Consider the following 22,607-nt stretch of genomic DNA (forward strand, 5'->3'; position numbering starts at 1 on the left):
CTGTCAGGAGTGGATTCGAACCCACGCCCGGAGGAGACTGCGGCCTAAACGCAGCGCCTTGACCGCTCGGCCACCCTGACCAAGCTGGGAGGGGGCCCTTTGGGTGGGAGTCGAAGGAAAAGCACCCCGAGGGGCTGGAAAGAGAGGGCTTGTCAGGGTGGGATTCGAACCCACGCCCGGAGGAGACTGCGACCTGAACGCAGCGCCTTAGACCGCTCGGCCACCCTGACGACCCGCGCACGCCCGTCGGTAGCTGTCGGCCGAGAGGCCAACGCCGGGCGCAGCACAAGCGAGGCCGCCTCCGCGGCCCCTTCCCTAGCGCCAAGAAAAGGGGCCTGGGCTCCCAGCCGACAAGAGGCGACGCGACGGGCCACGCCACCGCAGACAGAGAAGGGACTGTCAGGGGTGGATTCGAACCCACGCCCGGGGAGACTGCGACCTTAACGCAGCGCCTTGGACCGCTCGGCCACCCTGACGCCGGGCGGTGGGCTGCCGGGCGCTTGCTCGTCACTCGCGGCGCGGCTGGGGCACGCCGCCCACCCGAGTCCCTGTCTTGCTTCGACGGGCGCAGGCCAGCTTGGCCGCCTTTTCCCAAGTCCCAGGAGGAAGCGGGAACTCCGCCTCACGAGCTCAACAGCAACTGCCTGCCCCAAAAGAACCAAGCCAGCCCAAGGAAACAAAAGCCCAGCAAGCGGCTGTCAGGAGTGGATTCGAACCACGCCCGGAGGAGACTGCGCCTAAACGCAGCGCCTTGGACCGCTCGGCCACCCTGACCCAGGGGGGGTGGGGACCCGGGGCGAGGGAGGACTAGGAACAGCACCCCCGAGGGGCTGGAAAGAGAGGGCTTGTCAGGGGTGGGATTCGAACCCACGCCTCCGGAGGAGACTGCGACCTGAACGCAGCGCCTTAGACCGCTCGGCCACCCTGACGACCTGCGGCACGCCCCGTCGGTAGCTGTCGGCCGAGAGGCCAACGCCGGGCGCAGCACAAGCGGAGGCCCGCTCCCGCGCCCCTTCCCTAGCGCCAAGAAAAGGGGCCTGGGCTCCCAGCCGACAAGAGGCGACCGCACGGGCCACGCCACCGCAGACAGAGAAGGGACTGTCAGGGGTGTGATTCGAACCCACTTCTCCTGGGGAGACTGCGACCTTAACGCAGCGCCTTGGACCGCTCGGCCACCCTGACGCAGGGGCGGTGGGCTGCCGGCGCTCTCTTGCTCGTCACTATCGGCGGCGGCTGGGGCACGCCGCCCACCCGAGTCCCTGTCTTGCTTCGACGGGCGCAGGCCAGCTTGGCCGCCTTTTCCCGAAGTCCCAGGGAGGAAGCGGGAACTCCGCCTCACGAGCTCAACAGCAACTGCCTGCCCCAAAAGAACCGAAGCCAGCCCCAAGGAAACAAAAGCCCAGCAAGCGGCTGTCAGGAGTGGGATTCAACCCACGCCCGGAGGAGACTGCGGCCAAACGCAGCGCCTTGGACCGCTCGGCCACCCTGACCAAGCTGGGAGGGGGCCCCTTGGGTGGGAGTCGAAGGAAAAGCACCCCGAGGGGCTGGAAAGAGAGGGCTTGTCAGGGGTGGATTCGAACCCACGCCTCGGAGGAGACTGCGACCTGAACGCAGCGCCTTAGACCGCTCGGCCACCCTGACGACAAGCGGCACGCCCGTCGGTAGCTGTCGGCCGAGAGGCCAACGCCGGGCGCAGCACAAGCGGAGGCCCGCCCCGCGCCCCTTCCTAGCGCCAAGAAAGGGGCCTGGGCTCCCAGCCGACAAGAGGCGACCGCACGGGCCACGCCACCGCAGACAGAGAAGGGACTGTCAGGGGTGGGATTCAACCCACGCCCGGGGAGACTGCGACCTTAACGCAGCGCCTTGGACCGCTCGGCCACCCTGACCCAGGTGCGGTGGGCTGCCGGCGCCTTCTTGCTCGTCACTCGCGGGCGCGGCTGGGGCACGCCGCCCACCCGAGTCCCTGTCTTGCTTCGACGGGCGCAGGCCAGCTTGGCCGCCCCTTTTCCCCGAAGTCCCAGGGGAGGAAGCGGGGAACTCCGCCTCTCACGAGCTCAACAGCAACTGCCTGCCCCAAAAGAACCGAAGCCAGCCCCAAGGAAACAAAAGCCCAGCAAGCGGCTGTCAGGAGTGGGATTCGAACCCACGCCTCCGGAGGAGACTGCGACCTTAACGCAGCGCCTTGGACCGCTCGGCCACCCTGACCAAGCTGGGAGGGGCCCCCTTGGGTTGGGAGTCGAAGGAAAAGCACCCCGAGGGGCTGGAAAGAGAGGGCTTGTCAGGGTGGGATTCAACCCACGCCCGGAGGAGACTGCGACCTGAACGCAGCGCCTTAGACCGCTCGGCCACCCTGACGACCTGCGGCACGCCCGTCGGTAGCTGTCGGCCGAGAGGCCAACGCCGGGCGCAGCACAAGCGGAGGCCCGCCTCCCGCGCCCCTTCCTAGCGCCAAGAAAGGGGCCTGGGCTCCCAGCCGACAAGAGGCGACCGCACGGGCCACGCCACCGCAGACAGAGAAGGGACTGTCAGGGTGGATTCAACCCACGCCTCCGGGGGAGACTGCGACCTTAACGCAGCGCCTTGGACCGCTCGGCCACCCTGACGCAGGGGCGGTGGGCACCCGGCGCTCTCTAGCACGACACACGCCCCGCCCGCTGGGGCACGCCGCCCACCCGAGTCCCTGTCTTGATTCGACGTGGCGCAGGCAAGCATGGCCGCCTTTTCCCGAAGTCCCAGGGGAGGAAGCGGGAACTCCGCCTCACGAGCTCTACAGCCACTGCCTGCCCCAAACGACCCGAAGCCAGCCCCAAGGAAACAAAAGCCCAGCAAGCGGCTGTCAGGAGTGGGATTCGAACCCACGCCTCCGGGGGAGACTGCGACCTTAACGCAGCGCCTTGGACCGCTCGGCCACCCTGACCAAGCTGGGAGGGGGCCCCTTTGGGTGGGAGTCGAAGGAAAAGCACCCCCGAGGGGCTGGAAAGAGAGGGCTTGTCAGGGGTGGGATTCGAACCCACGCCTCCGGTGGAGACTGCGACCTGAACGCAGCGCCTTAGACCGCTCGGCCACCCTGACGACCTGCGGCACGCCCCGTCGGTAGCTGTCGGCCGAGAGGCCAACGCTCGGGCGCAGCACAAGCGGAGGCCCGCTCCCGCGGCCCCTTCCCTAGCGCCAAGAAACGGGGCCTGGGCTCCCAGCCGCCATGAGGCGACCGCACGGGGCCACGCCTCCGCAGACAGATCAGGGACTGTCAGGGGTGGGATTCGAACCCACGCCTCCGGGGGAGACTGCGACCTTAACGCAGCGCCTTGGACCGCTCGGCCACCCTGACGCAGGGGCGGTGGGCTGCCGGCGCCTCTTGCTCGTCACTCGCGGGCGCGGCTGGGGCACGCCGCCCACCCGAGTCCCTGTCTTGCTTCGACGGGCGCAGGCCAGCTTGGCCGCCTTTTCCCGAAGTCCCAGGAGGAAGCGGGAACTCCGCCTCTCACGAGCTCAACAGCAACTGCCTGCCCCAAAAGAACCGAAGCCAGCCCCAAGGAAACAAAAGCCCAGCAAGCGGCTGTCAGGAGTGGATTCGAACCCACGCCCGAGGAGACTGCGCCTAAACGCAGCGCCTTGGACCGCTCGGCCACCCTGACCAAGCTGGGAGGGGACCCCTTTGGGTGGGAGTCGAAGGAAAAGCACCCCCGAGGGGCTGGAAAGAGAGGGCTTGTCAGGGGTGGGATTCGAACCCACGCCTCCGGAGGAGACTGCGACCTGAACGCAGCGCCTTAGACCGCTCGGCCACCCTGACGACCTGCGGCACGCCCCGTCGGTAGCTGTCGGCCGAGAGGCCAACGCCGGGCGCAGCACAAGCGAGGCCCGCTCCCGCGCCCCCTTCCTAGCGCCAAGAAACGGGGCCTGGGCTCCCAGCCGACAAGAGGCGACCGCACGGGGCCACGCCACCGCAGACAGAGAAGGGACTGTCAGGGGTGGGATTCAAACCCACGCCTCCGGGGGAGACTGCGACCTTAACGCAGCGCCTTGGACCGCTCGGCCACCCTGACGCAGGGGCGGTGGGCTGCCGGCGCTCTTGCTCGTCACTCGCGGGCGCGGCTGGGGCACGCCGCCCACCCGAGTCCCTGTCTTGCTTCGACGGGCGCAGGCCAGCTTGGCCGCCTTTTCCCCGAAGTCCCAGGAGGAAGCGGGGAACTCCGCCTCTCACGAGCTCAACAGCAACTGCCTGCCCCAAAAGAACCGAAGCCAGCCCCAAGGAAACAAAAGCCCAGCAAGCGGCTGTCAGGAGTGGGATTCGAACCCACGCCTCCGGAGACTGCGCCTAAACACAGCGCCTTGGACCGCTCGGCCACCCTGACCAAGCTGGGAGGGTGGGAGTCGAAGGAAAAGCACCCCCGAGGGGCTGGAAAGAGAGGGCTTGTCAGGGGTGGGATTCGAACCCACGCCTCCGGAGGAGACTGCGACCTGAACGCAGCGCCTTAGACCGCTCGGCCACCCTGACGACCTGCGGCACGCCCCGTCGGTAGCTGTCGGCCGAGAGGCCAACGCTCGGGCGCAGCAAAAGCGGAGCCCAGCTCCCGCGGCCCCATCCCTAGCGCCAAGAAAAGGGACATGGGCTCCCAGCCGACAAGAGGCGACCGCACGGGCCACGCCACCGAAGACAGAGAAGGGACGGTCAGGGGTGGGATTCGAACCCACGCCTCCGGGGGAGACTGCGACCTTAACGCAGCGCCTTGGACCGCTCGGCCACCCTGACGCAGGGGCGGTGGGCTGCCGGCGCTCTCTTGCTCGTCACTGCGGGCGCGGCTGGGGCACGCCGCCCACCCGAGTCCCTGTCTTGCTCGACGGGCGCAGGCCAGCTTGGCCGCCTTTTCCCGAAGTCCCAGGAGGAAGCGGGAACTCCGCCTCACGAGCTCAACAGCAACTGCCTGCCCCAAAAGAACCGAAGCCAGCCCCAAGGAAACAAAAGCCCAGCAAGCGGCTGTCAGGAGTGGGATTCAACCCACGCCTCGGAGGAGACTGCGGCCTAAACGCAGCGCCTTGGACCGCTCGGCCACCCTGACCAAGCTGGGAGGGGACCCCTTTGGGTGGGAGTCGAAGGAAAAGCACCCCCGAGGGGCTGGAAAGAGAGGGCTTGTCAGGGGTGGGATTCGAACCCACGCCTCCGGAGGAGACTGCGACCTGAACGCAGCGCCTTAGACCGCTCGGCCACCCTGACGACCTGCGGCACGCCCCGTCGGTAGCTGTCGGCCGAGAGGCCAACGCTCGGGCGCAGCACAAGCGGAGGCCCGCTCCGCGGCCCCTTCCTAGCGCCAAGAAAGGGGCCTGGGCTCCCAGCCGACAAGAGGCGACCGCACGGGCCACGCCACCGCAGACAGAGAAGGGACTGTCAGGGGTGGATTCGAACCCACGCCCGGGAGACTGCGACCTTAACGCAGCGCCTTGGACCGCTCGGCCACCCTGACGCAGGGGCGGTGGGCTGCCGGCGCTCTCTTGCTCGTCACTCGCGGCGGCGGCTGGGGCACGCCGCCCACCCGAGTCCCTGTCTTGCTTCGACGGGGCGCAGGCCAGCTTGGCCGCCCCTTTTCCCCGAAGTCCCAGGGGAGGAAGCGGGGAACTCCGCCTCTCACGAGCTCAACAGCAACTGCCTGCCCCAAAAGAACCGACGCCAGCCCCAAGGAAACAAAAGCCCAGCAAGCGGCTGTCAGGAGTGGGATTCGAACCCACGCCTCCGGAGGAGACTGCGGCCTTAACGCAGCGCCTTTGACCGCTCGGCCACCCTGACCAAGCTGGGAGGGGCCTTTGGGTGGGAGTCGAAGGAAAAGCACCCCCGAGGGGCTGGAAAGAGAGGGCTTGTCAGGGGTGGGATTCGAACCCACGCCTCCGGAGGAGACTGCGACCTGAACGCAGCGCCTTAGACCGCTCGGCCACCCTGACGACCTGCGGCACGCCCCGTCGGTAGCTGTCGGCCGAGAGGCCAACGCTCGGGCGCAGCACAAGCGGAGGCCCGCCCCGCGCCCCTTCCCTAGCGCCAAGAAAAGGGGCCTGGGCTCCCAGCCGACAAGAGGCGACCGCACGGGGCCACGCCACCGCAGACAGAGAAGGGACTGTCAGGGGTGGGATTCGAACCCACGCCTCCGGAGGAGACTGCGACCTGAACGCAGCGCCTTGGACCGCTCGGCCACCCTGACGCAGGGGCGGTGGGCTGCCGGCGCTCTCTTGCTCGTCACTCGCGGCGGCGGCTGGGGCACGCCGCCCACCCGAGTCCCTGTCTTGCTTCGACGGGGCGCAGGCCAGCTTGGCCGCCCCTTTTCCCCGAAGTCCCAGGGGAGGAAGCGGGGAACTCCGCCTCTCACGAGCTCAACAGCAACTGCCTGCCCCAAAAGAACCGAAGCCAGCCCCAAGGAAACAAAAGCCCAGCAAGCGGCTGTCAGGAGTGGGATTCGAACCCACGCCTCCGGAGGAGACTGCGGCCTAAACGCAGCGCCTTGGACCGCTCGGCCACCCTGACCAAGCTGGGAGGGGGCCCCTTTGGGTGGGAGTCGAAGGAAAAGCACCCCCGAGGGGCTGGAAAGAGAGGGCTTGTCAGGGGTGGGATTCGAACCCACGCCTCCGGAGGAGACTGCGACCTGAACGCAGCGCCTTAGACCGCTCGGCCACCCTGACGACCTGCGGCACGCCCCGTCGGTAGCTGTCGGCCGAGAGGCCAACGCTCGGGCGCAGCACAAGCGGAGGCCCGCTCCCGCGGCCCCTTCCCTAGCGCCAAGAAAAGGGGCCTGGGCTCCCAGCCGACAAGAGGCGACCGCACGGGGCCACGCCACCGCAGACAGAGAAGGGACTGTCAGGGATGGGATTCAACCCACGCCCGGGAGACTGCGACCTTAACGCAGCGCCTTGGACCGCTCGGCCACCCTGACGCAGGGGCGGTGGGCTGCCGGCGCTCTCTTGCTCGTCACTCGCGGCGGCGGCTGGGGCACGCCGCCCACCCGAGTCCCTGTCTTGCTTCGACGGGGCGCAGGCCAGCTTGGCCGCCCCTTTTCCCCGAAGTCCCAGGGGAGGAAGCGGGGAACTCCGCCTCTCACGAGCTCAACAGCAACTGCCTGCCCCAAAAGAACCGAAGCCAGCCCCAAGGAAACAAAAGCCCAGCAAGCGGCTGTCAGGAGTGGATTCAACCCACGCCTCCGGAGGAGACTGCGGCCTAAACGCAGCGCCTTGGACCGCTCGGCCACCCTGACCAAGCTGGGAGGCGACCCCGTGGGGGGGGAGTCGAAGGCAAAGCACCCCCGCGGGGCGCGACCGAGAGCCCTTGTCAGGAGTGGGATTCGAACCCACGGAGACTGCGACCTGAACGCAGCGCCTTAGACCGCTCGGCCACCCTGACGACCTGCGGCACGCCCCGTCGGTAGCTGTCGGCCGAGAGGCCAACGCTCGGGCGCAGCACAAGCGGAGGCCCGCTCCCGCGGCCCCTTCCCTAGCGCCAAGAAAAGGGGCCTGGGCTCCCAGCCGACAAGAGGCGACCGCACGGTGCCACGCCACCGCAGACAGAGAAGTCACTGTCAGGGTCGCTCTTCGAACCCACGCCTCCGGGGGAGACTGCGACCTTAACGCAGCGCCTTGGACCGCTCGGCCACCCTGACGCAGGGGCGGTGGGCTGCCGGCGCTCTCTTGCTCGTCACTCGCGGCGGCGGCTGGGGCACGCCGCCCACCCGAGTCCCTGTCTTGCTTCGACGGGGCGCAGGCCAGCTTGGCCGCCCCTTTTCCCCGAAGTCCCAGGGGAGGAAGCGGGGAACTCCGCCTCTCACGAGCTCAACAGCAACTGCCTGCCCCAAAAGAACCGGGCCAGCCCCAAGGAAACAAAAGCCCAGCAAGCGGCTGTCAGGAGTGGGATTCAACCCACGCCCGGAGGAGACTGCGGCCTAAACGCAGCGCCTTGGACCGCTCGGCCACCCTGACCAAGCTGGAGGGGGCCCTTTGGGTGGGAGTCGAAGGAAAAGCACCCGAGGGGCTGGAAAGAGAGGGCTTGTCAGGGTGGGATTCAACCCACGCCTCCGGAGGAGACTGCGACCTGAACGCAGCGCCTTAGACCGCTCGGCCACCCTGACGACCTGCGGCACGCCCCGTCGGTAGCTGTCGGCCGAGAGGCCAACGCTCGGGCGCAGCACAAGCGGAGGCCCGCTCCCGCGCCCCTTCCCTAGCGCCAAGAAAGGGGCCTGGGCTCCCAGCCGACAAGAGGCGACCGCACGGGCCACGCCACCGCAGACAGAGAAGGGACTGTCAGGGGTGGATTCGAACCCACGCCGGGGGAGACTGCGACTTTAACGCAGCGCCTTGGACCGCTCGGCCACCCTGACGCAGGGGCGGTGGGCTGCCGGCGCTCTTGCTCGTCACTCGCGGGCGCGGCTGGGGCACGCCGCCCACCCGAGTCCCTGTCTTGCTTCGACGGGGCGCAGGCCAGCTTGGCCGCCCCTTTTCCCCGAAGTCCCAGGGGAGGAAGCGGGGAACTCCGCCTCTCACGAGCTCAACAGCAACTGCCTGCCCCAAAAGAACCGGCCAGCCCCAAGGAAACAAAAGCCCAGCAAGCGGCTGTCAGGAGTGGGATTCAACCCACGCCTCCGGAGGAGACTGCGGCCTAAACGCAGCGCCTTTGACCGCTCGGCCACCCTGACCAAGCTGGGAGGGGGCCCCTTGGGTGGGAGTCGAAGAAAAGCACCCCGAGGGGCTGGAAAGAGAGGGCTTGTCAGGGTGGGATTCGAACCCACGCCTCCGGGGGAGACTGCGACCTTAACGCAGCGCCTTGGACCGCTCGGCCACCCTGACGACCTGCGGCACGCCCCGTCGGTAGCTGTCGGCCGAGAGGCCAACGCTCGGGCGCAGCACAAGCGGAGGCCCGCTCCCGCGGCCCCTTCCCTAGCGCCAAGAAAAGGGGCCTGGGCTCCCAGCCGACAAGAGGCGACCGCACGGGGCCACGCCACCGCAGACAGAGAAGGGACTGTCAGGGGTGGGATTCGAACCCACGCCGGGGGAGACTGCGACCTTAACGCAGCGCCTTGGACCGCTCGGCCACCCTGACGCAGGGGCGGTGGGCTGCCGGCGCTCTTGCTCGTCACTCGCGGCGGCGGCTGGGGCACGCCGCCCACCCGAGTCCCTGTCTTGCTTCGACGGGGCGCAGGCCAGCTTGGCCGCCCCTTTTCCCCGAAGTCCCAGGGGAGGAAGCGGGGAACTCCGCCTCTCACGAGCTCAACAGCAACTGCCTGCCCAAAAGAACCGAAGCCAGCCCCAAGGAAACAAAAGCCCAGCAAGCGGCTGTCAGGAGTGGGATTCGAACCCACGCCTCCGGAGGAGACTGCGGCCTAAACGCAGCGCCTTGGACCGCTCGGCCACCCTGACCAAGCTGGGAGGGGACCCGGGGGGGGGGGCGTCGAAGGAAAAGCACCCACGGGGGGCGGGAGAGAGAGGGCGTGTCAGGGCTGGGATTCAACCCACGCCTCCGGTGGAGACTGCGACCTGAACGCAGCGCCTTAGACCGCTCGGCCACCCTGACGACCTGCGGCACGCCCCGTCGGTAGCTGTCGGCCGAGAGGCCAACGCTCGGGCGCAGCACAAGCGGAGGCCCGCTCCGCGCCCCTTCCCTAGCGCCAAGAAAAGGGGCCTGGGCTCCCAGCCGACAAGAGGCGACCGCACGGGCCACGCCACCGCAGACAGAGAAGGGACTGTCAGGGGTGGATTCGAACCCACGCCCGGGAGACTGCGACCTGAACGCAGCGCCTTGGACCGCTCGGCCACCCTGACGCAGGGGCGGTGGGCTGCCGGCGCTCTCTTGCTCGTCACTCGCGGCGCGGCTGGGGCACGCCGCCCACCCGAGTCCCTGTCTTGCTTGACGGGCGCAGGCCAGCTTGGCCGCCTTTTCCCGAAGTCCCAGGAGGAAGCGGGAACTCCGCCTCTCACGAGCTCAACAGCAACTGCCTGCCCAAAGAACCGGGCCAGCCCCAAGGAAACAAAAGCCCAGCAAGCGGCTGTCAGGAGTGGGATTCAACCCACGCCCGAGGAGACTGCGGCCTAAACGCAGCGCTTGGACCGCTCGGCCACCCTGACCAAGCTGGGAGGGGCCCTTTGGGTGGGAGTCGAAGGAAAAGCACCCCGAGGGGCTGGAAAGAGAGGGCTTGTCAGGGGTGGGATTCGAACCCACGCCTCGGAGGAGACTGCGACCTGAACGCATGGCGCCTTAGACCGCTCGGCCACCCTGACGACCTGCGGCACGCCCCGTCGGTAGCTGTCGGCCGAGAGGCCAACGCTCGGGCGCAGCACAAGCGGAGGCCCGCTCCCGCGCCCCTTCCTAGCGCCAAGAAAAGGGGCCTGGGCTCCCAGCCGACAAGAGGCGACCGACGGGGCCACGCCACCGCAGACAGAGAAGGGACTGTCAGGGTGGGATTCAACCCACGCTTCCGGGGGAGACTGCGACCTTAACGCAGCGCCTTGGACCGCTCGGCCACCCTGACGCAGGGGCGGTGGGCTGCCGGCGCTCTCTTGCTCGTCACTCGCGGCGGCGGCTGGGGCACGCCGCCCACCCGAGTCCCTGTCTTGCTTGACGGGCGCAGGCCAGCTTGGCCGCCCCTTTTCCCCGAAGTCCCAGGGGAGGAAGCGGGGAACTCCGCCTCTCACGAGCTCAACAGCAACTGCCTGCCCCAAAAGAACCGAAGCCAGCCCCAAGGAAACAAAAGCCCAGCAAGCGGCTGTCAGGAGTGGGATTCAACCCACGCCCGGAGGAGACTGCGGCCTAAACGCAGCGCCTTGGACCGCTCGCCACCCTGACCAAGCTGGGAGGGGGCCCTTTGGGTGGGAGTCGAAGGAAAAGCACCCCGAGGGGCTGGAAAGAGAGGGCTTGTCAGGGTGGGATTCGAACCCACGCCCGGAGGAGACTGCGACCTGAACGCAGCGCCTTAGACCGCTCGGCCACCCTGACGACCTGCGGCACGCCCGTCGGTAGCTGTCGGCCGAGAGGCCAACGCTCGGCGCAGCACAAGCGGAGGCCCGCTCCCGCGCCCCTTCCCTAGCGCCAAGAAAGGGCCTGGGCTCCCAGCCGACAAGAGGCGACCGCACGGGGCCACGCCACCGCAGACAGAGAAGGGACTGTCAGGGTGGGATTCGAACCCACGCCCGGGAGACTGCGACCTTAACGCAGCGCCTTGGACCGCTCGGCCACCCTGACGCAGGGGCGGTGGGCTGCCGGCGCTCTTGCTCGTCACTCGCGGCGCGGCTGGGGCACGCCGCCCACCCGAGTCCCTGTCTTGCTTCGACGGGCGCAGGCCAGCTTGGCCGCCTTTTCCCGAAGTCCCAGGAGGAAGCGGGAACTCCGCCTCACGAGCTCAACAGCAACTGCCTGCCCCAAAAGAACCGGCCAGCCCCAAGGAAACAAAAGCCCAGCAAGCGGCTGTCAGGAGTGGGATTCGAACCCACGCCTCGAGGAGACTGCGGCCTAAACGCAGCGCCTTGGACCGCTCGGCCACCCTGACCCAGCTGCGAGGGGGCCCTTTGGGTGGGAGTCGAAGGAAAAGCACCCCGAGGGGCTGGAAAGAGAGGGCTTGTCAGGGTGGGATTCAACCCACGCCTCCGGAGGAGACTGCGACCTGAACGCATGGCGCCTTAGACCGCTCGGCCACCCTGACGACCTGCGGCACGCCCGTCGGTAGCTGTCGGCCGAGAGGCCAACGCCGGGCGCAGCACAAGCGGAGGCCCGCTCCCGCGGCCCCTTCCTAGCGCCAAGAAAAGGGGCCTGGGCTCCCAGCCGACAAGAGGCGACCGCACGGGCCACGCCACCGCAGACAGAGAAGGGACTGTCAGGAGTGGGATTCGAACCCACGCCTCCGGAGGAGACTGCGGCCTAAACGCAGCGCCTTGGACCGCTCGGCCACCCTGACGCAGGGGCGGTGGGCTGCCGGCGCTCTCTTGCTCGTCACTCGCGGCGGCGGCTGTGGCACGCCGCCCACCCGAGTCCCTGTCTTGCTTCGACGGGCGCAGGCCAGCTTGGCCGCCTTTCCCGAAGTCCCAGGGAGGAAGCGGGGTTCTCCGCCTCTCACGAGCTCAACAGCAACTGCCTGCCCCAAAAGAACCGAAGCCAGCCCCAAGGAAACAAAAGCCCAGCAAGCGGCTGTCAGGAGTGGGATTCGAACCCACGCCTCCGGGGGAGACTGCGGCCTAAACGCAGCGCCTTGGACCGCTCGGCCACCCTGACCAAGCTGGGTGGGGGCCCCGGGGGGGGGGTGTCGTAGGAACGGGACCCCCGAGGGGCTCGAAAGAGAGGGCTTGTCAGGGGTGGATTCAACCCACGCCCGGAGGAGACTGCGACCTGAACGCAGCGCCTTAGACCGCTCGGCCACCCTGGCGACCTGCGGCACGCCCGTCGGTAGCTGTCGGCCGAGAGGCCAACGCCGGGCGCAGCACAAGCGGAGGCCCGCTCCGCGCCCCTTCCCTAGCGCCAAGAAAGGGGCCTGGGCTCCCAGCCGACAAGAGGCGACCGCACGGGCCACGCCACCGCAGACAGAGAAGGGACTGTCAGGAGTGGGATTCGAACCCACGGAGACTGCGGCCTAAACGCAGCGCCTTGGACCGCTCGGCCACCCTGACGCAGGGGCGGTGGGCTGCCGGCGCTCTCTTGCTCGTCACTCGCGGCGGCGGCTGGGGCACGCCGCCCACCCGAGTCCCTGTCTTGCTTCGACGGGGCGCAGGCCAGCTTGGCCGCCCCTTTTCCCCGAAGTCCCAGGGGAGGAAGCGGGGAACTCCGCCTCTCACGAGCTCAACAGCAACTGCCTGCCCAAAAGAACCGAAGCCAGCCCCAAGGAAACAAAAGCCCAGCAAGCGGCTGTCAGGAGTGGGATTCGAACCCACGCCCGGAGGAGACTGCGCCCTAAACGCAGCGCCTTGGACCGCTCGGCCACCCTGACCAAGCTGGGAGGGGACCCCTTTGGGTGGGAGTCGAAGGAAAAGCACCCCGAGGGGCTGGAAAGAGAGGGCTTGTCAGGGTGGGATTCAACCCACGCCTCCGGAGGAGACTGCGACCTGAACGCAGCGCCTTAGACCGCTCGGCCACCCTGACGACCTGCGGCACGCCCCGTCGGTAGCTGTCGGCCGAGAGGCCAACGCTCGGGCGCAGCACAAGCGGAGGCCCGCTCCCGCGGCCCCTTCCCTAGCGCCAAGAAAAGGGGCCTGGGCTCCCAGCCGACAAGAGGCGACCGCACGGGCCACGCCACCGCAGACAGAGAAGGGACTGTCAGGGGTGGATTCAAACCCACGCCTCCGGGGGAGACTGCGACCTTAACGCAGCGCCTTGGACCGCTCGGCCACCCTGACGCAGGGGCGGTGGGCTGCCGGCGCTCTCTTGCTCGTCACTCGCGGCGGCGGCTGGGGCACGCCGCCCACCCGAGTCCCTGTCTTGCTTCGACGGGCGCAGGCCAGCTTACGCCCTTTTCCGAAGTCCCAGGAGGAAGCGGGAACTCCGCCTCTCACGAGCTCAACAGCAACTGCCTGCCCCAAAAGAACCGAAGCCAGCCCCAAGGAAACAAAAGCCCAGCAAGCGGCTGTCAGGAGGGATTCAACCCACGCCTCCGGAGGAGACTGCGGCCTAAACGCAGCGCCTTGGACCGCTCGGCCACCCTGACCAAGCTGGGAGGGGCCCCTTTGGGTGGGAGTCGAAGGAAAAGCACCCCCGAGGGGCTGGAAAGAGAGGGCTTGTCAGGGGTGGGATTCGAACCCACGCCCGGAGGAGACTGCGACCTGAACGCAGCGCCTTAGACCGCTCGGCCACCCTGACGACCTGCGGCACGCCCCGTCGGTAGCTGTCGGCCGAGAGGCCAACGCTCGGGCGCAGCACAAGCGGAGGCCCGCTCCCGCGGCCCCTTCCCTAGCGCCAAGAAAAGGGGCCTGGGCTCCCAGCCGACAAGAGGCGACCGCACGGGGCCACGCCACCGCAGACAGAGAAGGGACTGTCAGGGGTGGATTCGAACCCACGCCCGGGAGACTGCGACCTTAACGCAGCGCCTTGGACCGCTCGGCCACCCTGACGCAGGGGCGGTGGGCTGCCGCTCTCTTGCTCGTCACTGCGGCGGCGGCTGGGGCACGCCGCCCACCCGAGTCCCTGTCTTGCTTCGACGGGGCGCAGGCCAGCTTGGCCGCCCCTTTTCCCCGAAGTCCCAGGGGAGGAAGCGGGGAACTCCGCCTCTCACGAGCTCAACAGCAACTGCCTGCCCCAAAAGAACCGAAGCCAGCCCCAAGGAAACAAAAGCCCAGCAAGCGGCTGTCAGGAGGGATTCGAACCCACGCCTCCGGCGGAGACTGCGGCCTAAACGCAGCGCCTTGGACCGCTCGGCCACCCTGACCAACCGGGGAGGGGGCCCTTTGGGTGGGAGTCGAAGGAAAAGCACCCGAGGGGCTGGAAAGAGAGGGCTTGTCAGGGGTGGATTCAACCCACGCCTCGGAGGAGACTGCGACCTGAACGCAGCGCCTTAGACCGCTCGGCCACCCTGACGACCTGCCGCACGCCCCGTCGGTAGCTGTCGGACGAGAGGCCAACGCTCGGGCGCAGCACAAGCGGAGCCCCGCTCCCGCGCCCCTTCCCTAGCGCCAAGAAAAGGGGCCTGGGCTCCCAGCCGACAAGAGGCGACCGCACGGGGCCACGCCACCGCAGACAGAGAAGGGACTGTCAGGGGTGGGATTCGAACCCACGCCTCCGGGGGAGACTGCGACCTTAACGCAGCGCCTTGGACCGCTCGGCCACCCTGACGCAGGGGCGGTGGGCTGCCGGCGCTCTCTTGCTCGTCACTCGCGGCGGCTGGGGCACGCCGCCACCCGAGTCCCTGTCTTGCTTCGACGGGCGCAGGCCAGCTTGGCCGCCTTTTCCCGAAGTCCCAGGGGAGGAAGCGGGGAACTCCGCCTCTCACGAGCTCAACAGCAACTGCCTGCCCCAAAAGAACCGAAGCCAGCCCCAAGGAAACAAAAGCCCAGCAAGCGGCTGTCAGGAGTGGGATTCGAACCCACGCCTCCGGAGGAGACTGCGGCCTAAACGCAGCGCCTTGGACCGCTCGGCCACCCTGACCAAGCTGGGAGGGGACCCCTTTGGGTGGGAGTCGAAGGAAAAGCACCCCCGAGGGGCTGGAAAGAGAGGGCTTGTCAGGGGTGGGATTCGAACCCACGCCTCCGGAGGAGACTGCGACCTGAACGCAGCGCCTTAGACCGCTCGGCCACCCTGACGACCTGCGGCACGCCCCGTCGGTAGCTGTCGGCCGAGAGGCCAACGCTCGGGCGCAGCACACGCGGAGGCCCGCTCCGCGCCCCTTCCCTAGCGCCAAGAAAAGGGGCCTGGGCTCCCTGCCGACAAGAGGCGACCGCCCGGGGCCACGCCACCGCAGACCGCGACGGGTCTGTCAGGTGTGGGATTCGAACCCACGCCTCCGGGGGAGACTGCGACCTTAACGCAGCGCCTTGGACCGCTCGGCCACCCTGACGCAGGGGCGGTGGGCTGCCGGCGCTCTCTTGCTCGTCACTCGCGGCGGCGGCTGGGGCACGCCGCCCACCCGAGTCCCTGTCTTGCTTCGACGGGGCGCAGGCCAGCTTGGCCGCCCCTTTTCCCCGAAGTCCCAGGGGAGGAAGCGGGGAACTCCGCCTCTCACGAGCTCAACAGCAACTGCCTGCCCCAAAAGAACCGAAGCCAGCCCCAAGGAAACAAAAGCCCAGCAAGCGGCTGTCAGGAGTGGGATTCGAACCCACGCCTCCGGAGGAGACTGCGGCCTAAACGCAGCGCCTTGGACCGCTCGGCCACCCTGACCAAGCTGGGAGGCGACCCCTTTGGGTGGGAGTCGAAGGAAAAGCACCCCCGAGGGGCTGGAAAGAGAGGGCTTGTCAGGGGTGGGATTCGAACCCACGCCTCCGGAGGAGACTGCGACCTGAACGCAGCGCCTTAGACCGCTCGGCCACCCTGGCGACCTGCGGCACGCCCGTCGGTAGCTGTCGGCCGAGAGGCCAACGCACGGGCGCAGAACAAGCGGAGGCCCGCTCCAGCGGCCCCTTCCCTAGCGCCAAGAAAAGGGGCCTGGGCTCCCAGCCGACAAGAGGCGACCGCACGGGGCCACGCCACCGCAGACAGAGAAGGGACTGTCAGGGGTGGGATTCGAACCCACGCCTCCGGGGGAGACTGCGACCTTAACGCAGCGCCTTGGACCGCTCGGCCACCCTGACGCAGGGGCGGTGGGCTGCCGGCGCTCTCTTGCTCGTCACTCGCGGCGGCGGCTGGGGCACGCCGCCCACCCGAGTCCCTGTCTTGCTTCGACGGGGCGCAGGCCAGCTTGGCCGCCCCTTTTCCCCGAAGTCCCAGGGGAGGAAGCGGGGAACTCCGCCTCTCACGAGCTCAACAGCAACTGCCTGCCCCAAAAGAACCGAAGCCAGCCCCAAGGAAACAAAAGCCCAGCAAGCGGCTGTCAGGAGTGGGATTCGAACCCACGCCTCCGGAGGAGACTGCGGCCTAAACGCAGCGCCTTGGACCGCTCGGCCACCCTGACCAAGCTGGGAGGGGGCCCCTTTGGGTGGGAGTCGAAGGAAAAGCACCCCCGAGGGGCTGGAAAGAGAGGGCTTGTCAGGGGTGGGATTCGAACCCACGCCTCCGGAGGAGACTGCGACCTGAACGCAGCGCCTTAGACCGCTCGGCCACCCTGACGACCTGCGGCACGCCCCGTCGGTAGCTGTCGGCCGAGAGGCCAACGCTCGGGCGCAGCACAAGCGGAGGCCCGCTCCCGCGGCCCCTTCCCTAGCGCCAAGAAAAGGGGCCTGGGCTCCCAGCCGACAAGAGGCGACCGCGCGGGCCACGCCACCGCAGACAGAGAAGGGACTGTCAGGGGTGGGATTCGAACCCACGCCTCCGGGGGAGACTGCGACCTTAACGCAGCGCCTTGGACCGCTCGGCCACCCTGACGCAGGGGCGGTGGGCTGCCGGCGCTCTCTTGCTCGTCACTCGCGGCGGCGGCTGGGGCACGCCGCCCACCCGAGTCCCTGTCTTGCTTCGACGGGCGCAGGCCAGCTTGGCCGCCTTTTCCCGACGTCCCAGGGGAGGACGCGGGGAACACCGCCTCTCACGAGCTCAACAGCAACTGCCTGCCCCAAAAGAACCGAAGCCAGCCCCATGGAAACAACAGCCCAGCAAGCGGCTGTCAGGAGTGGGATTCGATCCCTCGGAGACTGCGGCCTAAACGCAGCGCCTTGGACCGCTCGGCCACACTGACCAAGCTGGGAGGGGGCCCTTTGGGTGGGAGTCGAAGGAAAAGCACCCCGAGGGGCTGGAAAGAGAGGGCTTGTCAGGGGCGGGATTCGAACCCATGCCTCCGGAGGAGACTGCGACCTGAACGCAGTGCCTTAGACCGCTCGGCCACCCTGACGACCTGCGGCATGCCCCGTCGGTAGCTGTCAGCCGAGAGGCCAACGCTCGGGCGCAGCACAAGCGGAGGCCCGCTCCCGCTCCCGCGGCCCCTTCCCTAGCGCCAAGAAAAGGGGCCTGGGCTCCCAGCCGACAAGAGGCGACCGCACGGGGCCACGCCACCGCAGACAGAGAAGGGACTGTCAGGGGTGGGATTCGAACCCACGCCCGGGAGACTGCGACCTGAACGCAGCGCCTTGGACCGCTCGGCCACCCTGACGACGGGGCGGTTGGCGGCCGGCGCTCTCTAGCGCGTCACTCGCGCCGTCGGCAGGGGCACGACGCCCACCCGAGTCCCTGTCTTGCTTCGACGGGGCGCAGGCCAGCTTGGCCGCCCCTTTTCCCAGAAGTCCCAGGGGAGGAAGCGGGGAACTCTGCCTCTCACGAGCTCAACAGCAACTGCCTGCCCCAAAAGAACCGAAGCCAGCCCCAAGGAAACCAAAGCCCCGCAAGCGGCTGTCAGGAGTGGGATTCGAACCCACGCCTCCGGAGGAGACTGCGGCCTAAACGCAGCGCCTTGGACCGCTCGGCCACCCTGACCAAGCTGGGAGGGGGCCCCTTTGGGTGGGAGTCGAAGGAAAAGCACCCCGAGGGGCTGGAAAGAGAGGGCTTGTCAGGGTGGGATTCGAACCCACGCCTCGGAGGACACTGGGACCAGAACGCAGCGCCATAGACCGCTCGACCACCCTGACGACCTGCGGCACGCCCGTCGGTAGCTGTCGGCCGAGAGGCCAACGCCGGGCGCAGCACAGCGGAGGCCCGCTCCGCGCCCTTCCTAGCGCCAAGAAAAGGGGCCTGGGCTCCCAGCCGACAAGAGGCGACCGCACGGGGCCGCAGACAGAGAAGGGACTGTCAGGGGTGGGATTCGAACCCACGCCTCCGGGGGAGACTGCGACCTTAACGCAGCGCCTTGGACCGCTCGGCCACCCTGACGCAGGGGCGGTGGGCTGCCGGCGCTCTCTTGCTCGTCACTCGCGGCGGCGGCTGGGGCACGCCGCCCACCCGAGTCCCTGTCTTGCTTCGACGGGGCGCAGGCCAGCTTGGCCGCCCCTTTTCCCCGAAGTCCCAGGGGAGGAAGCGGGGAACTCCGCCTCTCACGAGCTCAACAGCAACTGCCTGCCCCAAAAGAACCGAAGCCAGCCCCAAGGAAACAAAAGCCCAGCAAGCGGCTGTCAGGAGTGGGATTCGAACCCACGGAGACTGCGGCCTAAACGCAGCGCCTTGGACCGCTCGGCCACCCTGACCAAGCTGGGAGGGGGCCCCTTTGGGTGGGAGTCGAAGGAAAAGCACCCCCGAGGGGCTGGAAAGAGAGGGCTTGTCAGGGGTGGGATTCGAACCCACGCCTCCGGAGGAGACTGCGACCTGAACGCAGCGCCTTAGACCGCTCGGCCACCCTGACGACCTGCGGCACGCCCCGTCGGTAGCTGTCGGCCGAGAGGCCAACGCTCGGGCGCAGCACAAGCGGAGGCCCGCTCCCGCGGCCCCTTCCCTAGCGCCAAGAAAAGGGGCCTGGGCTCCCAGCCGACAAGAGGCGACCGCACGGGGCCACGCCACCGCAGACAGAGAAGGGACTGTCAGGGGTGGGATTCGAACCCACGCCTCCGGGGGAGACTGCGACCTTAACGCAGCGCCTTGGACCGCTCGGCCACCCTGACGCAGGGGCGGTGGGCTGCCGGCGCTCTCTTGCTCGTCACTCGCGGCGGCGGCTGGGGCACGCCGCCCACCCGAGTCCCTGTCTTGCTTCGACGGGGCGCAGGCCAGCTTGGCCGCCCCTTTTCCCGAAGTCCCAGGGGAGGAAGCGGGGAACTCCGCCTCTCACGAGCTCAACAGCAACTGCCTGCCCCAAAAGAACCGAAGCCAGCCCCAAGGAAACAAAAGCCCAGCAAGCGGCTGTCAGGAGTGGGATTCGAACCCACGCCTCCGGAGGAGACTGCGGCCTAAACGCAGCGCCTTGGACCGCTCGGCCACCCTGACCAAGCTGGGAGGCGACCCCTTTGGGTGGGAGTCGAAGGAAAAGCACCCCCGAGGGGCTGGAAAGAGAGGGCTTGTCAGGGGTGGGATTCGAACCCACGCCTCCGGAGGAGACTGCGACCTGAACGCAGCGCCTTAGACCGCTCGGCCACCCTGACGACCTGCGGCACGCCCCGTCGGTAGCTGTCGGCCGAGAGGCCAACGCTCGGGCGCAGCACAAGCGGAGGCCCGCTCCCGCGGCCCCTTCCCTAGCGCCAAGAAAAGGGGCCTGGGCTCCCAGCCGACAAGAGGCGACCGCACGGGGCCACGCCACCGCAGACAGAGAAGGGACTGTCAGGGGTGGGATTCGAACCCACGCCTCCGGGGGAGACTGCGACCTTAACGCAGCGCCTTGGACCGCTCGGCCACCCTGGCGCAGGGGCGGTGGGCTGCCGGCGCTCTCTTGCTCGTCACTCGCGGCGGCGGCTGGGGCACGCCGCCCACCCGAGTCCCTGTCTTGCTTGACGGGCGCAGGCCAGCTTGGCCGCCTTTTCCCCGAAGTCCCAGGAGGAAGCGGGAACTCCGCCTCACGAGCTCAACAGCACCTGCCCGCCCCAAAAGAACCGAAGGCAGCCCCACGGAAACACCAGCCCAGCAAGCGGCTGTCAGGAGTGGGATTCGAACCCACGCCTCCGGAGGAGACTGCGGCCTAAACGCAGCGCCTTGGACCGCTCGGCCACCTGACCAAGCTGGGAGGGGGCCTTTGGGTGGGAGTCGAAGGAAAAGCACCCGAGGGGCTGGAAAGAGAGGGCTTGTCAGGGGTGGGATTCAACCCACGCCTCGGAGGAGACTGCGACCTGAACGCAGCGCCTTAGACCGCTCGGCCACCCTGACGACCTGCGGCACGCCCGTCGGTAGCTGTCGGCCGAGAGGCCAACGCCGGGCGCAGCACAAGCGGAGGCCCGCTCCGCGCCCCTTCCCTAGCGCCAAGAAAAGGGGCCTGGGCTCCCAGCCGACAAGAGGCGACCGCGGGGCCACGCCACCGCAGACAGAGAAGGGACTGTCAGGGGTGGATTCGAACCCACGCCTCCGGGAGACTGCGGCCTTAACGCAGCGCCTTGGACCGCTCGGCCACCCTGGCGCAGGGGCGGTGGGCTGCCGGCGCTCTCTTGCTCGTCACTCGCGGGCGCGGCTGGGGCACGCCGCCCACCCGAGTCCCTGTCTTGCTTCGACGGGCGCAGGCCAGCTTGGCCGCCTTTTCCCGAAGTCCCAGGAGGAAGCGGGAACTCCGCCTCTCACGAGCTCAACAGCAACTGCCTGCCCCAAAAGAACCGAAGCCAGCCCCAAGGAAACAAAAGCCCAGCAAGCGGCTGTCAGGAGTGGGATTCGAACCCACGCCTCCGGAGGAGACTGCGGCCTAAACGCAGCGCCTTGGACCGCTCGGCCACCCTGACCAAGCTGGGAGGGGGCCCCTTTGGGTGGGAGTCGAAGGAAAAGCACCCCCGAGGGGCTGGAAAGAGAGGGCTTGTCAGGGGTGGGATTCAACCCACGCCTCGGAGGAGACTGCGACCTTAACGCAGCGCCTTAGACCGCTCGGCCACCCTGACGACCTGCGCACGCCCGTCGGTAGCTGTCGGCCGAGAGGCCAACGCCGGGCGCAGCACAAGCGGAGGCCCGCTCCGCGCCCCTTCCTAGCGCCAAGAAAAGGGGCCTGGGCTCCCAGCCGACAAGAGGCGACCGCACGGGGCCACGCCACCGCAGACAGAGAAGGGACTGTCAGGGGTGGATTCGAACCCACGCCCGGGAGACTGCGACCTTAACGCAGCGCCTTGGACCGCTCGGCCACCCTGACCCAGGGGCGGTGGGCGGCAGGCGCTCTCTAGAACGACAATCGCCGCCGCGGCGGGGGCACGCCGCCCCGCCTAGTCCCTGTGTTGCTTCGACGCGCCGCAGGCCAGCTTGGCCGCCCCTTTTCCCCGAAGTCCCAGGGGAGGAAGCGGGGAACTCCGCCTCTCACGAGCTCAACAGCACCTGCCTGCCCCAAAGAACCGAAGCCAGCCCCAAGGAAACAAAAAGCCCAGCAAGCGGCTGTCAGGAGTGGGATTCAACCCACGCCCGGAGGAGACTGCGGCCTAAACGCAGCGCCTTGGACCGCTCGGCCACCCTGACCAAGCTGGGAGGGGGCCCCTTTGGGTGGGAGTCGAAGGAAAAGCACCCCCGAGGGGCTGGAAAGAGAGGGCTTGTCAGGGGTGGGATTCGAACCCACGCCTCCGGAGGAGACTGCGACCTGAACGCAGCGCCTTAGACCGCTCGGCCACCCTGGCGACCTGCGGCACGCCCGTCGGTAGCTGTCGGCCGAGAGGCCAACGCCGGGCGCAGCACAAGCGGAGGCCCGCTCCCGCGCCCCTTCCTAGCGCCAAGAAAAGGGGCCTGGGCTCCCAGCCGACAAGAGGCGACCGCACGGGGCCACGCCACCGCAGACAGAGAAGGGACTGTCAGGGGTGGGATTCGAACCCACGCCTCCGGGGGAGACTGCGACCTTAACGCAGCGCCTTGGACCGCTCGGCCACCCTGACGCAGGGGCGGTGGGCTGCCGGCGCTCTCTTGCTCGTCACTCGCGGCGGCGGCTGGGGCACGCCGCCCACCCGAGTCCCTGTCTTGCTTCGACGGGGCGCAGGCCAGCTTGGCCGCCCCTTTTCCCCGAAGTCCCAGGGGAGGAAGCGGGGAACTCCGCCTCACGAGCTCAACAGCAACTGCCTGCCCCAAAAGAACCGAAGCCAGCCCCAAGGAAACAAAAGCCCAGCAAGCGGCTGTCAGGAGTGGGATTCGAACCCACGCCTCCGGAGGAGACTGCGGCCTAAACGCAGCGCCTTGGACCGCTCGGCCACCCTGACCAAGCTGGGAGGGGGCCCCTTTGGGTGGGAGTCGAAGGAAAAGCACCCCCGAGGGGCTGGAAAGAGAGGGCTTGTCAGGGGTGGGATTCGAACCCACGCCTCCGGAGGAGACTGCGACCTGAACGCAGCGCCTTAGACCGCTCGGCCACCCTGACGACCTGCCGCACGCCACGACGCTATCTCTAGGCCGAGACTCCAACGCGCGGGCGCAGCACAAGCGGAGGCCCGCTCCCGCGGCCCCTTCCCTAGCGCCAAGAAAAGGGGCCTGGGCTCCCAGCCGACAAGAGGCGACCGCACGGGGCCACGCCACCGCAGAC

The 22,607-nt window shown here is 68.5% G+C and overlaps 60 non-coding genes across 60 annotated transcripts; all 60 read right to left on the minus strand.

The window, feature by feature from the left end:
• Positions 1-150: 150 nt before the first annotated feature.
• Positions 151-230, minus strand: TRNAL-CAG. Its single transcript has one exon. It is a non-coding gene; the product is annotated as a tRNA-Leu (tRNA).
• Positions 231-846: 616 nt separating this feature from the next.
• Positions 847-929, minus strand: TRNAL-CAG. The gene has a single exon. It is a non-coding gene; the product is annotated as a tRNA-Leu (tRNA).
• A 170-nt stretch (positions 930-1,099) lies between these two features.
• On the minus strand, positions 1,100-1,182 carry TRNAL-AAG. Its single transcript has one exon. It is a non-coding gene; the product is annotated as a tRNA-Leu (tRNA).
• Positions 1,183-2,122: 940 nt separating this feature from the next.
• Positions 2,123-2,205, minus strand: TRNAL-AAG. The gene has a single exon. It is a non-coding gene; the product is annotated as a tRNA-Leu (tRNA).
• A 629-nt stretch (positions 2,206-2,834) lies between these two features.
• Positions 2,835-2,917, minus strand: TRNAL-AAG. The gene has a single exon. It is a non-coding gene; the product is annotated as a tRNA-Leu (tRNA).
• Positions 2,918-2,989: 72 nt separating this feature from the next.
• On the minus strand, positions 2,990-3,072 carry TRNAL-CAG. The gene has a single exon. It is a non-coding gene; the product is annotated as a tRNA-Leu (tRNA).
• Positions 3,073-3,245: 173 nt separating this feature from the next.
• Positions 3,246-3,328, minus strand: TRNAL-AAG. Its single transcript has one exon. It is a non-coding gene; the product is annotated as a tRNA-Leu (tRNA).
• A 379-nt stretch (positions 3,329-3,707) lies between these two features.
• Positions 3,708-3,790, minus strand: TRNAL-CAG. Its single transcript has one exon. It is a non-coding gene; the product is annotated as a tRNA-Leu (tRNA).
• Positions 3,791-3,960: 170 nt separating this feature from the next.
• Positions 3,961-4,043, minus strand: TRNAL-AAG. Its single transcript has one exon. It is a non-coding gene; the product is annotated as a tRNA-Leu (tRNA).
• A 369-nt stretch (positions 4,044-4,412) lies between these two features.
• TRNAL-CAG lies at positions 4,413-4,495 on the minus strand. Its single transcript has one exon. It is a non-coding gene; the product is annotated as a tRNA-Leu (tRNA).
• Positions 4,496-4,667: 172 nt separating this feature from the next.
• TRNAL-AAG lies at positions 4,668-4,750 on the minus strand. Its single transcript has one exon. It is a non-coding gene; the product is annotated as a tRNA-Leu (tRNA).
• A 379-nt stretch (positions 4,751-5,129) lies between these two features.
• On the minus strand, positions 5,130-5,212 carry TRNAL-CAG. Its single transcript has one exon. It is a non-coding gene; the product is annotated as a tRNA-Leu (tRNA).
• A 484-nt stretch (positions 5,213-5,696) lies between these two features.
• Positions 5,697-5,779, minus strand: TRNAL-AAG. Its single transcript has one exon. It is a non-coding gene; the product is annotated as a tRNA-Leu (tRNA).
• Positions 5,780-5,848: 69 nt separating this feature from the next.
• TRNAL-CAG lies at positions 5,849-5,931 on the minus strand. The gene has a single exon. It is a non-coding gene; the product is annotated as a tRNA-Leu (tRNA).
• Positions 5,932-6,102: 171 nt separating this feature from the next.
• On the minus strand, positions 6,103-6,185 carry TRNAL-CAG. The gene has a single exon. It is a non-coding gene; the product is annotated as a tRNA-Leu (tRNA).
• Positions 6,186-6,422: 237 nt separating this feature from the next.
• On the minus strand, positions 6,423-6,505 carry TRNAL-UAG. Its single transcript has one exon. It is a non-coding gene; the product is annotated as a tRNA-Leu (tRNA).
• Positions 6,506-6,577: 72 nt separating this feature from the next.
• Positions 6,578-6,660, minus strand: TRNAL-CAG. The gene has a single exon. It is a non-coding gene; the product is annotated as a tRNA-Leu (tRNA).
• A 641-nt stretch (positions 6,661-7,301) lies between these two features.
• TRNAL-CAG lies at positions 7,302-7,375 on the minus strand. Its single transcript has one exon. It is a non-coding gene; the product is annotated as a tRNA-Leu (tRNA).
• A 1,203-nt stretch (positions 7,376-8,578) lies between these two features.
• Positions 8,579-8,660, minus strand: TRNAL-UAG. The gene has a single exon. It is a non-coding gene; the product is annotated as a tRNA-Leu (tRNA).
• A 69-nt stretch (positions 8,661-8,729) lies between these two features.
• Positions 8,730-8,811, minus strand: TRNAL-AAG. Its single transcript has one exon. It is a non-coding gene; the product is annotated as a tRNA-Leu (tRNA).
• Positions 8,812-8,984: 173 nt separating this feature from the next.
• TRNAL-AAG lies at positions 8,985-9,064 on the minus strand. The gene has a single exon. It is a non-coding gene; the product is annotated as a tRNA-Leu (tRNA).
• Positions 9,065-9,298: 234 nt separating this feature from the next.
• On the minus strand, positions 9,299-9,381 carry TRNAL-UAG. The gene has a single exon. It is a non-coding gene; the product is annotated as a tRNA-Leu (tRNA).
• Positions 9,382-10,155: 774 nt separating this feature from the next.
• On the minus strand, positions 10,156-10,239 carry TRNAL-CAG. The gene has a single exon. It is a non-coding gene; the product is annotated as a tRNA-Leu (tRNA).
• Positions 10,240-10,874: 635 nt separating this feature from the next.
• Positions 10,875-10,954, minus strand: TRNAL-CAG. Its single transcript has one exon. It is a non-coding gene; the product is annotated as a tRNA-Leu (tRNA).
• A 168-nt stretch (positions 10,955-11,122) lies between these two features.
• TRNAL-AAG lies at positions 11,123-11,200 on the minus strand. The gene has a single exon. It is a non-coding gene; the product is annotated as a tRNA-Leu (tRNA).
• A 223-nt stretch (positions 11,201-11,423) lies between these two features.
• On the minus strand, positions 11,424-11,504 carry TRNAL-UAG. The gene has a single exon. It is a non-coding gene; the product is annotated as a tRNA-Leu (tRNA).
• A 322-nt stretch (positions 11,505-11,826) lies between these two features.
• Positions 11,827-11,909, minus strand: TRNAL-UAG. Its single transcript has one exon. It is a non-coding gene; the product is annotated as a tRNA-Leu (tRNA).
• A 231-nt stretch (positions 11,910-12,140) lies between these two features.
• Positions 12,141-12,223, minus strand: TRNAL-UAG. The gene has a single exon. It is a non-coding gene; the product is annotated as a tRNA-Leu (tRNA).
• Positions 12,224-12,541: 318 nt separating this feature from the next.
• TRNAL-UAG lies at positions 12,542-12,615 on the minus strand. Its single transcript has one exon. It is a non-coding gene; the product is annotated as a tRNA-Leu (tRNA).
• A 236-nt stretch (positions 12,616-12,851) lies between these two features.
• On the minus strand, positions 12,852-12,932 carry TRNAL-UAG. The gene has a single exon. It is a non-coding gene; the product is annotated as a tRNA-Leu (tRNA).
• Positions 12,933-13,256: 324 nt separating this feature from the next.
• Positions 13,257-13,338, minus strand: TRNAL-AAG. Its single transcript has one exon. It is a non-coding gene; the product is annotated as a tRNA-Leu (tRNA).
• Positions 13,339-13,717: 379 nt separating this feature from the next.
• Positions 13,718-13,798, minus strand: TRNAL-CAG. Its single transcript has one exon. It is a non-coding gene; the product is annotated as a tRNA-Leu (tRNA).
• Positions 13,799-14,282: 484 nt separating this feature from the next.
• Positions 14,283-14,363, minus strand: TRNAL-UAG. Its single transcript has one exon. It is a non-coding gene; the product is annotated as a tRNA-Leu (tRNA).
• A 321-nt stretch (positions 14,364-14,684) lies between these two features.
• Positions 14,685-14,767, minus strand: TRNAL-AAG. Its single transcript has one exon. It is a non-coding gene; the product is annotated as a tRNA-Leu (tRNA).
• A 229-nt stretch (positions 14,768-14,996) lies between these two features.
• TRNAL-UAG lies at positions 14,997-15,079 on the minus strand. Its single transcript has one exon. It is a non-coding gene; the product is annotated as a tRNA-Leu (tRNA).
• Positions 15,080-15,151: 72 nt separating this feature from the next.
• On the minus strand, positions 15,152-15,234 carry TRNAL-CAG. Its single transcript has one exon. It is a non-coding gene; the product is annotated as a tRNA-Leu (tRNA).
• Positions 15,235-15,405: 171 nt separating this feature from the next.
• On the minus strand, positions 15,406-15,488 carry TRNAL-AAG. The gene has a single exon. It is a non-coding gene; the product is annotated as a tRNA-Leu (tRNA).
• A 237-nt stretch (positions 15,489-15,725) lies between these two features.
• Positions 15,726-15,808, minus strand: TRNAL-UAG. Its single transcript has one exon. It is a non-coding gene; the product is annotated as a tRNA-Leu (tRNA).
• A 72-nt stretch (positions 15,809-15,880) lies between these two features.
• TRNAL-CAG lies at positions 15,881-15,963 on the minus strand. Its single transcript has one exon. It is a non-coding gene; the product is annotated as a tRNA-Leu (tRNA).
• A 172-nt stretch (positions 15,964-16,135) lies between these two features.
• TRNAL-AAG lies at positions 16,136-16,218 on the minus strand. Its single transcript has one exon. It is a non-coding gene; the product is annotated as a tRNA-Leu (tRNA).
• A 237-nt stretch (positions 16,219-16,455) lies between these two features.
• On the minus strand, positions 16,456-16,538 carry TRNAL-UAG. The gene has a single exon. It is a non-coding gene; the product is annotated as a tRNA-Leu (tRNA).
• Positions 16,539-16,610: 72 nt separating this feature from the next.
• TRNAL-CAG lies at positions 16,611-16,693 on the minus strand. Its single transcript has one exon. It is a non-coding gene; the product is annotated as a tRNA-Leu (tRNA).
• A 172-nt stretch (positions 16,694-16,865) lies between these two features.
• TRNAL-AAG lies at positions 16,866-16,948 on the minus strand. Its single transcript has one exon. It is a non-coding gene; the product is annotated as a tRNA-Leu (tRNA).
• A 377-nt stretch (positions 16,949-17,325) lies between these two features.
• TRNAL-CAG lies at positions 17,326-17,408 on the minus strand. The gene has a single exon. It is a non-coding gene; the product is annotated as a tRNA-Leu (tRNA).
• A 179-nt stretch (positions 17,409-17,587) lies between these two features.
• On the minus strand, positions 17,588-17,666 carry TRNAL-CAG. Its single transcript has one exon. It is a non-coding gene; the product is annotated as a tRNA-Leu (tRNA).
• Positions 17,667-17,903: 237 nt separating this feature from the next.
• Positions 17,904-17,986, minus strand: TRNAL-UAG. Its single transcript has one exon. It is a non-coding gene; the product is annotated as a tRNA-Leu (tRNA).
• Positions 17,987-18,296: 310 nt separating this feature from the next.
• Positions 18,297-18,379, minus strand: TRNAL-AAG. The gene has a single exon. It is a non-coding gene; the product is annotated as a tRNA-Leu (tRNA).
• A 237-nt stretch (positions 18,380-18,616) lies between these two features.
• TRNAL-UAG lies at positions 18,617-18,690 on the minus strand. The gene has a single exon. It is a non-coding gene; the product is annotated as a tRNA-Leu (tRNA).
• Positions 18,691-18,762: 72 nt separating this feature from the next.
• TRNAL-CAG lies at positions 18,763-18,845 on the minus strand. The gene has a single exon. It is a non-coding gene; the product is annotated as a tRNA-Leu (tRNA).
• A 173-nt stretch (positions 18,846-19,018) lies between these two features.
• Positions 19,019-19,101, minus strand: TRNAL-AAG. The gene has a single exon. It is a non-coding gene; the product is annotated as a tRNA-Leu (tRNA).
• Positions 19,102-19,337: 236 nt separating this feature from the next.
• On the minus strand, positions 19,338-19,420 carry TRNAL-UAG. Its single transcript has one exon. It is a non-coding gene; the product is annotated as a tRNA-Leu (tRNA).
• A 72-nt stretch (positions 19,421-19,492) lies between these two features.
• Positions 19,493-19,575, minus strand: TRNAL-CAG. Its single transcript has one exon. It is a non-coding gene; the product is annotated as a tRNA-Leu (tRNA).
• Positions 19,576-19,748: 173 nt separating this feature from the next.
• TRNAL-AAG lies at positions 19,749-19,831 on the minus strand. Its single transcript has one exon. It is a non-coding gene; the product is annotated as a tRNA-Leu (tRNA).
• A 224-nt stretch (positions 19,832-20,055) lies between these two features.
• Positions 20,056-20,142, minus strand: TRNAL-UAG. Its single transcript has one exon. It is a non-coding gene; the product is annotated as a tRNA-Leu (tRNA).
• Positions 20,143-20,457: 315 nt separating this feature from the next.
• Positions 20,458-20,537, minus strand: TRNAL-AAG. Its single transcript has one exon. It is a non-coding gene; the product is annotated as a tRNA-Leu (tRNA).
• Positions 20,538-20,767: 230 nt separating this feature from the next.
• TRNAL-UAG lies at positions 20,768-20,850 on the minus strand. Its single transcript has one exon. It is a non-coding gene; the product is annotated as a tRNA-Leu (tRNA).
• A 787-nt stretch (positions 20,851-21,637) lies between these two features.
• On the minus strand, positions 21,638-21,720 carry TRNAL-CAG. Its single transcript has one exon. It is a non-coding gene; the product is annotated as a tRNA-Leu (tRNA).
• A 169-nt stretch (positions 21,721-21,889) lies between these two features.
• TRNAL-AAG lies at positions 21,890-21,972 on the minus strand. The gene has a single exon. It is a non-coding gene; the product is annotated as a tRNA-Leu (tRNA).
• A 235-nt stretch (positions 21,973-22,207) lies between these two features.
• TRNAL-UAG lies at positions 22,208-22,290 on the minus strand. Its single transcript has one exon. It is a non-coding gene; the product is annotated as a tRNA-Leu (tRNA).
• Positions 22,291-22,362: 72 nt separating this feature from the next.
• On the minus strand, positions 22,363-22,445 carry TRNAL-CAG. The gene has a single exon. It is a non-coding gene; the product is annotated as a tRNA-Leu (tRNA).
• Between the last annotated feature and the right edge of the window lie 162 nt (positions 22,446-22,607).

The sequence above is a fragment of the Mauremys reevesii genome, linkage group 3, assembly GCF_016161935.1.
Source record: "Mauremys reevesii isolate NIE-2019 linkage group 3, ASM1616193v1, whole genome shotgun sequence".
NCBI classification, from domain to species: Eukaryota; Metazoa; Chordata; order Testudines; family Geoemydidae; genus Mauremys; species Mauremys reevesii.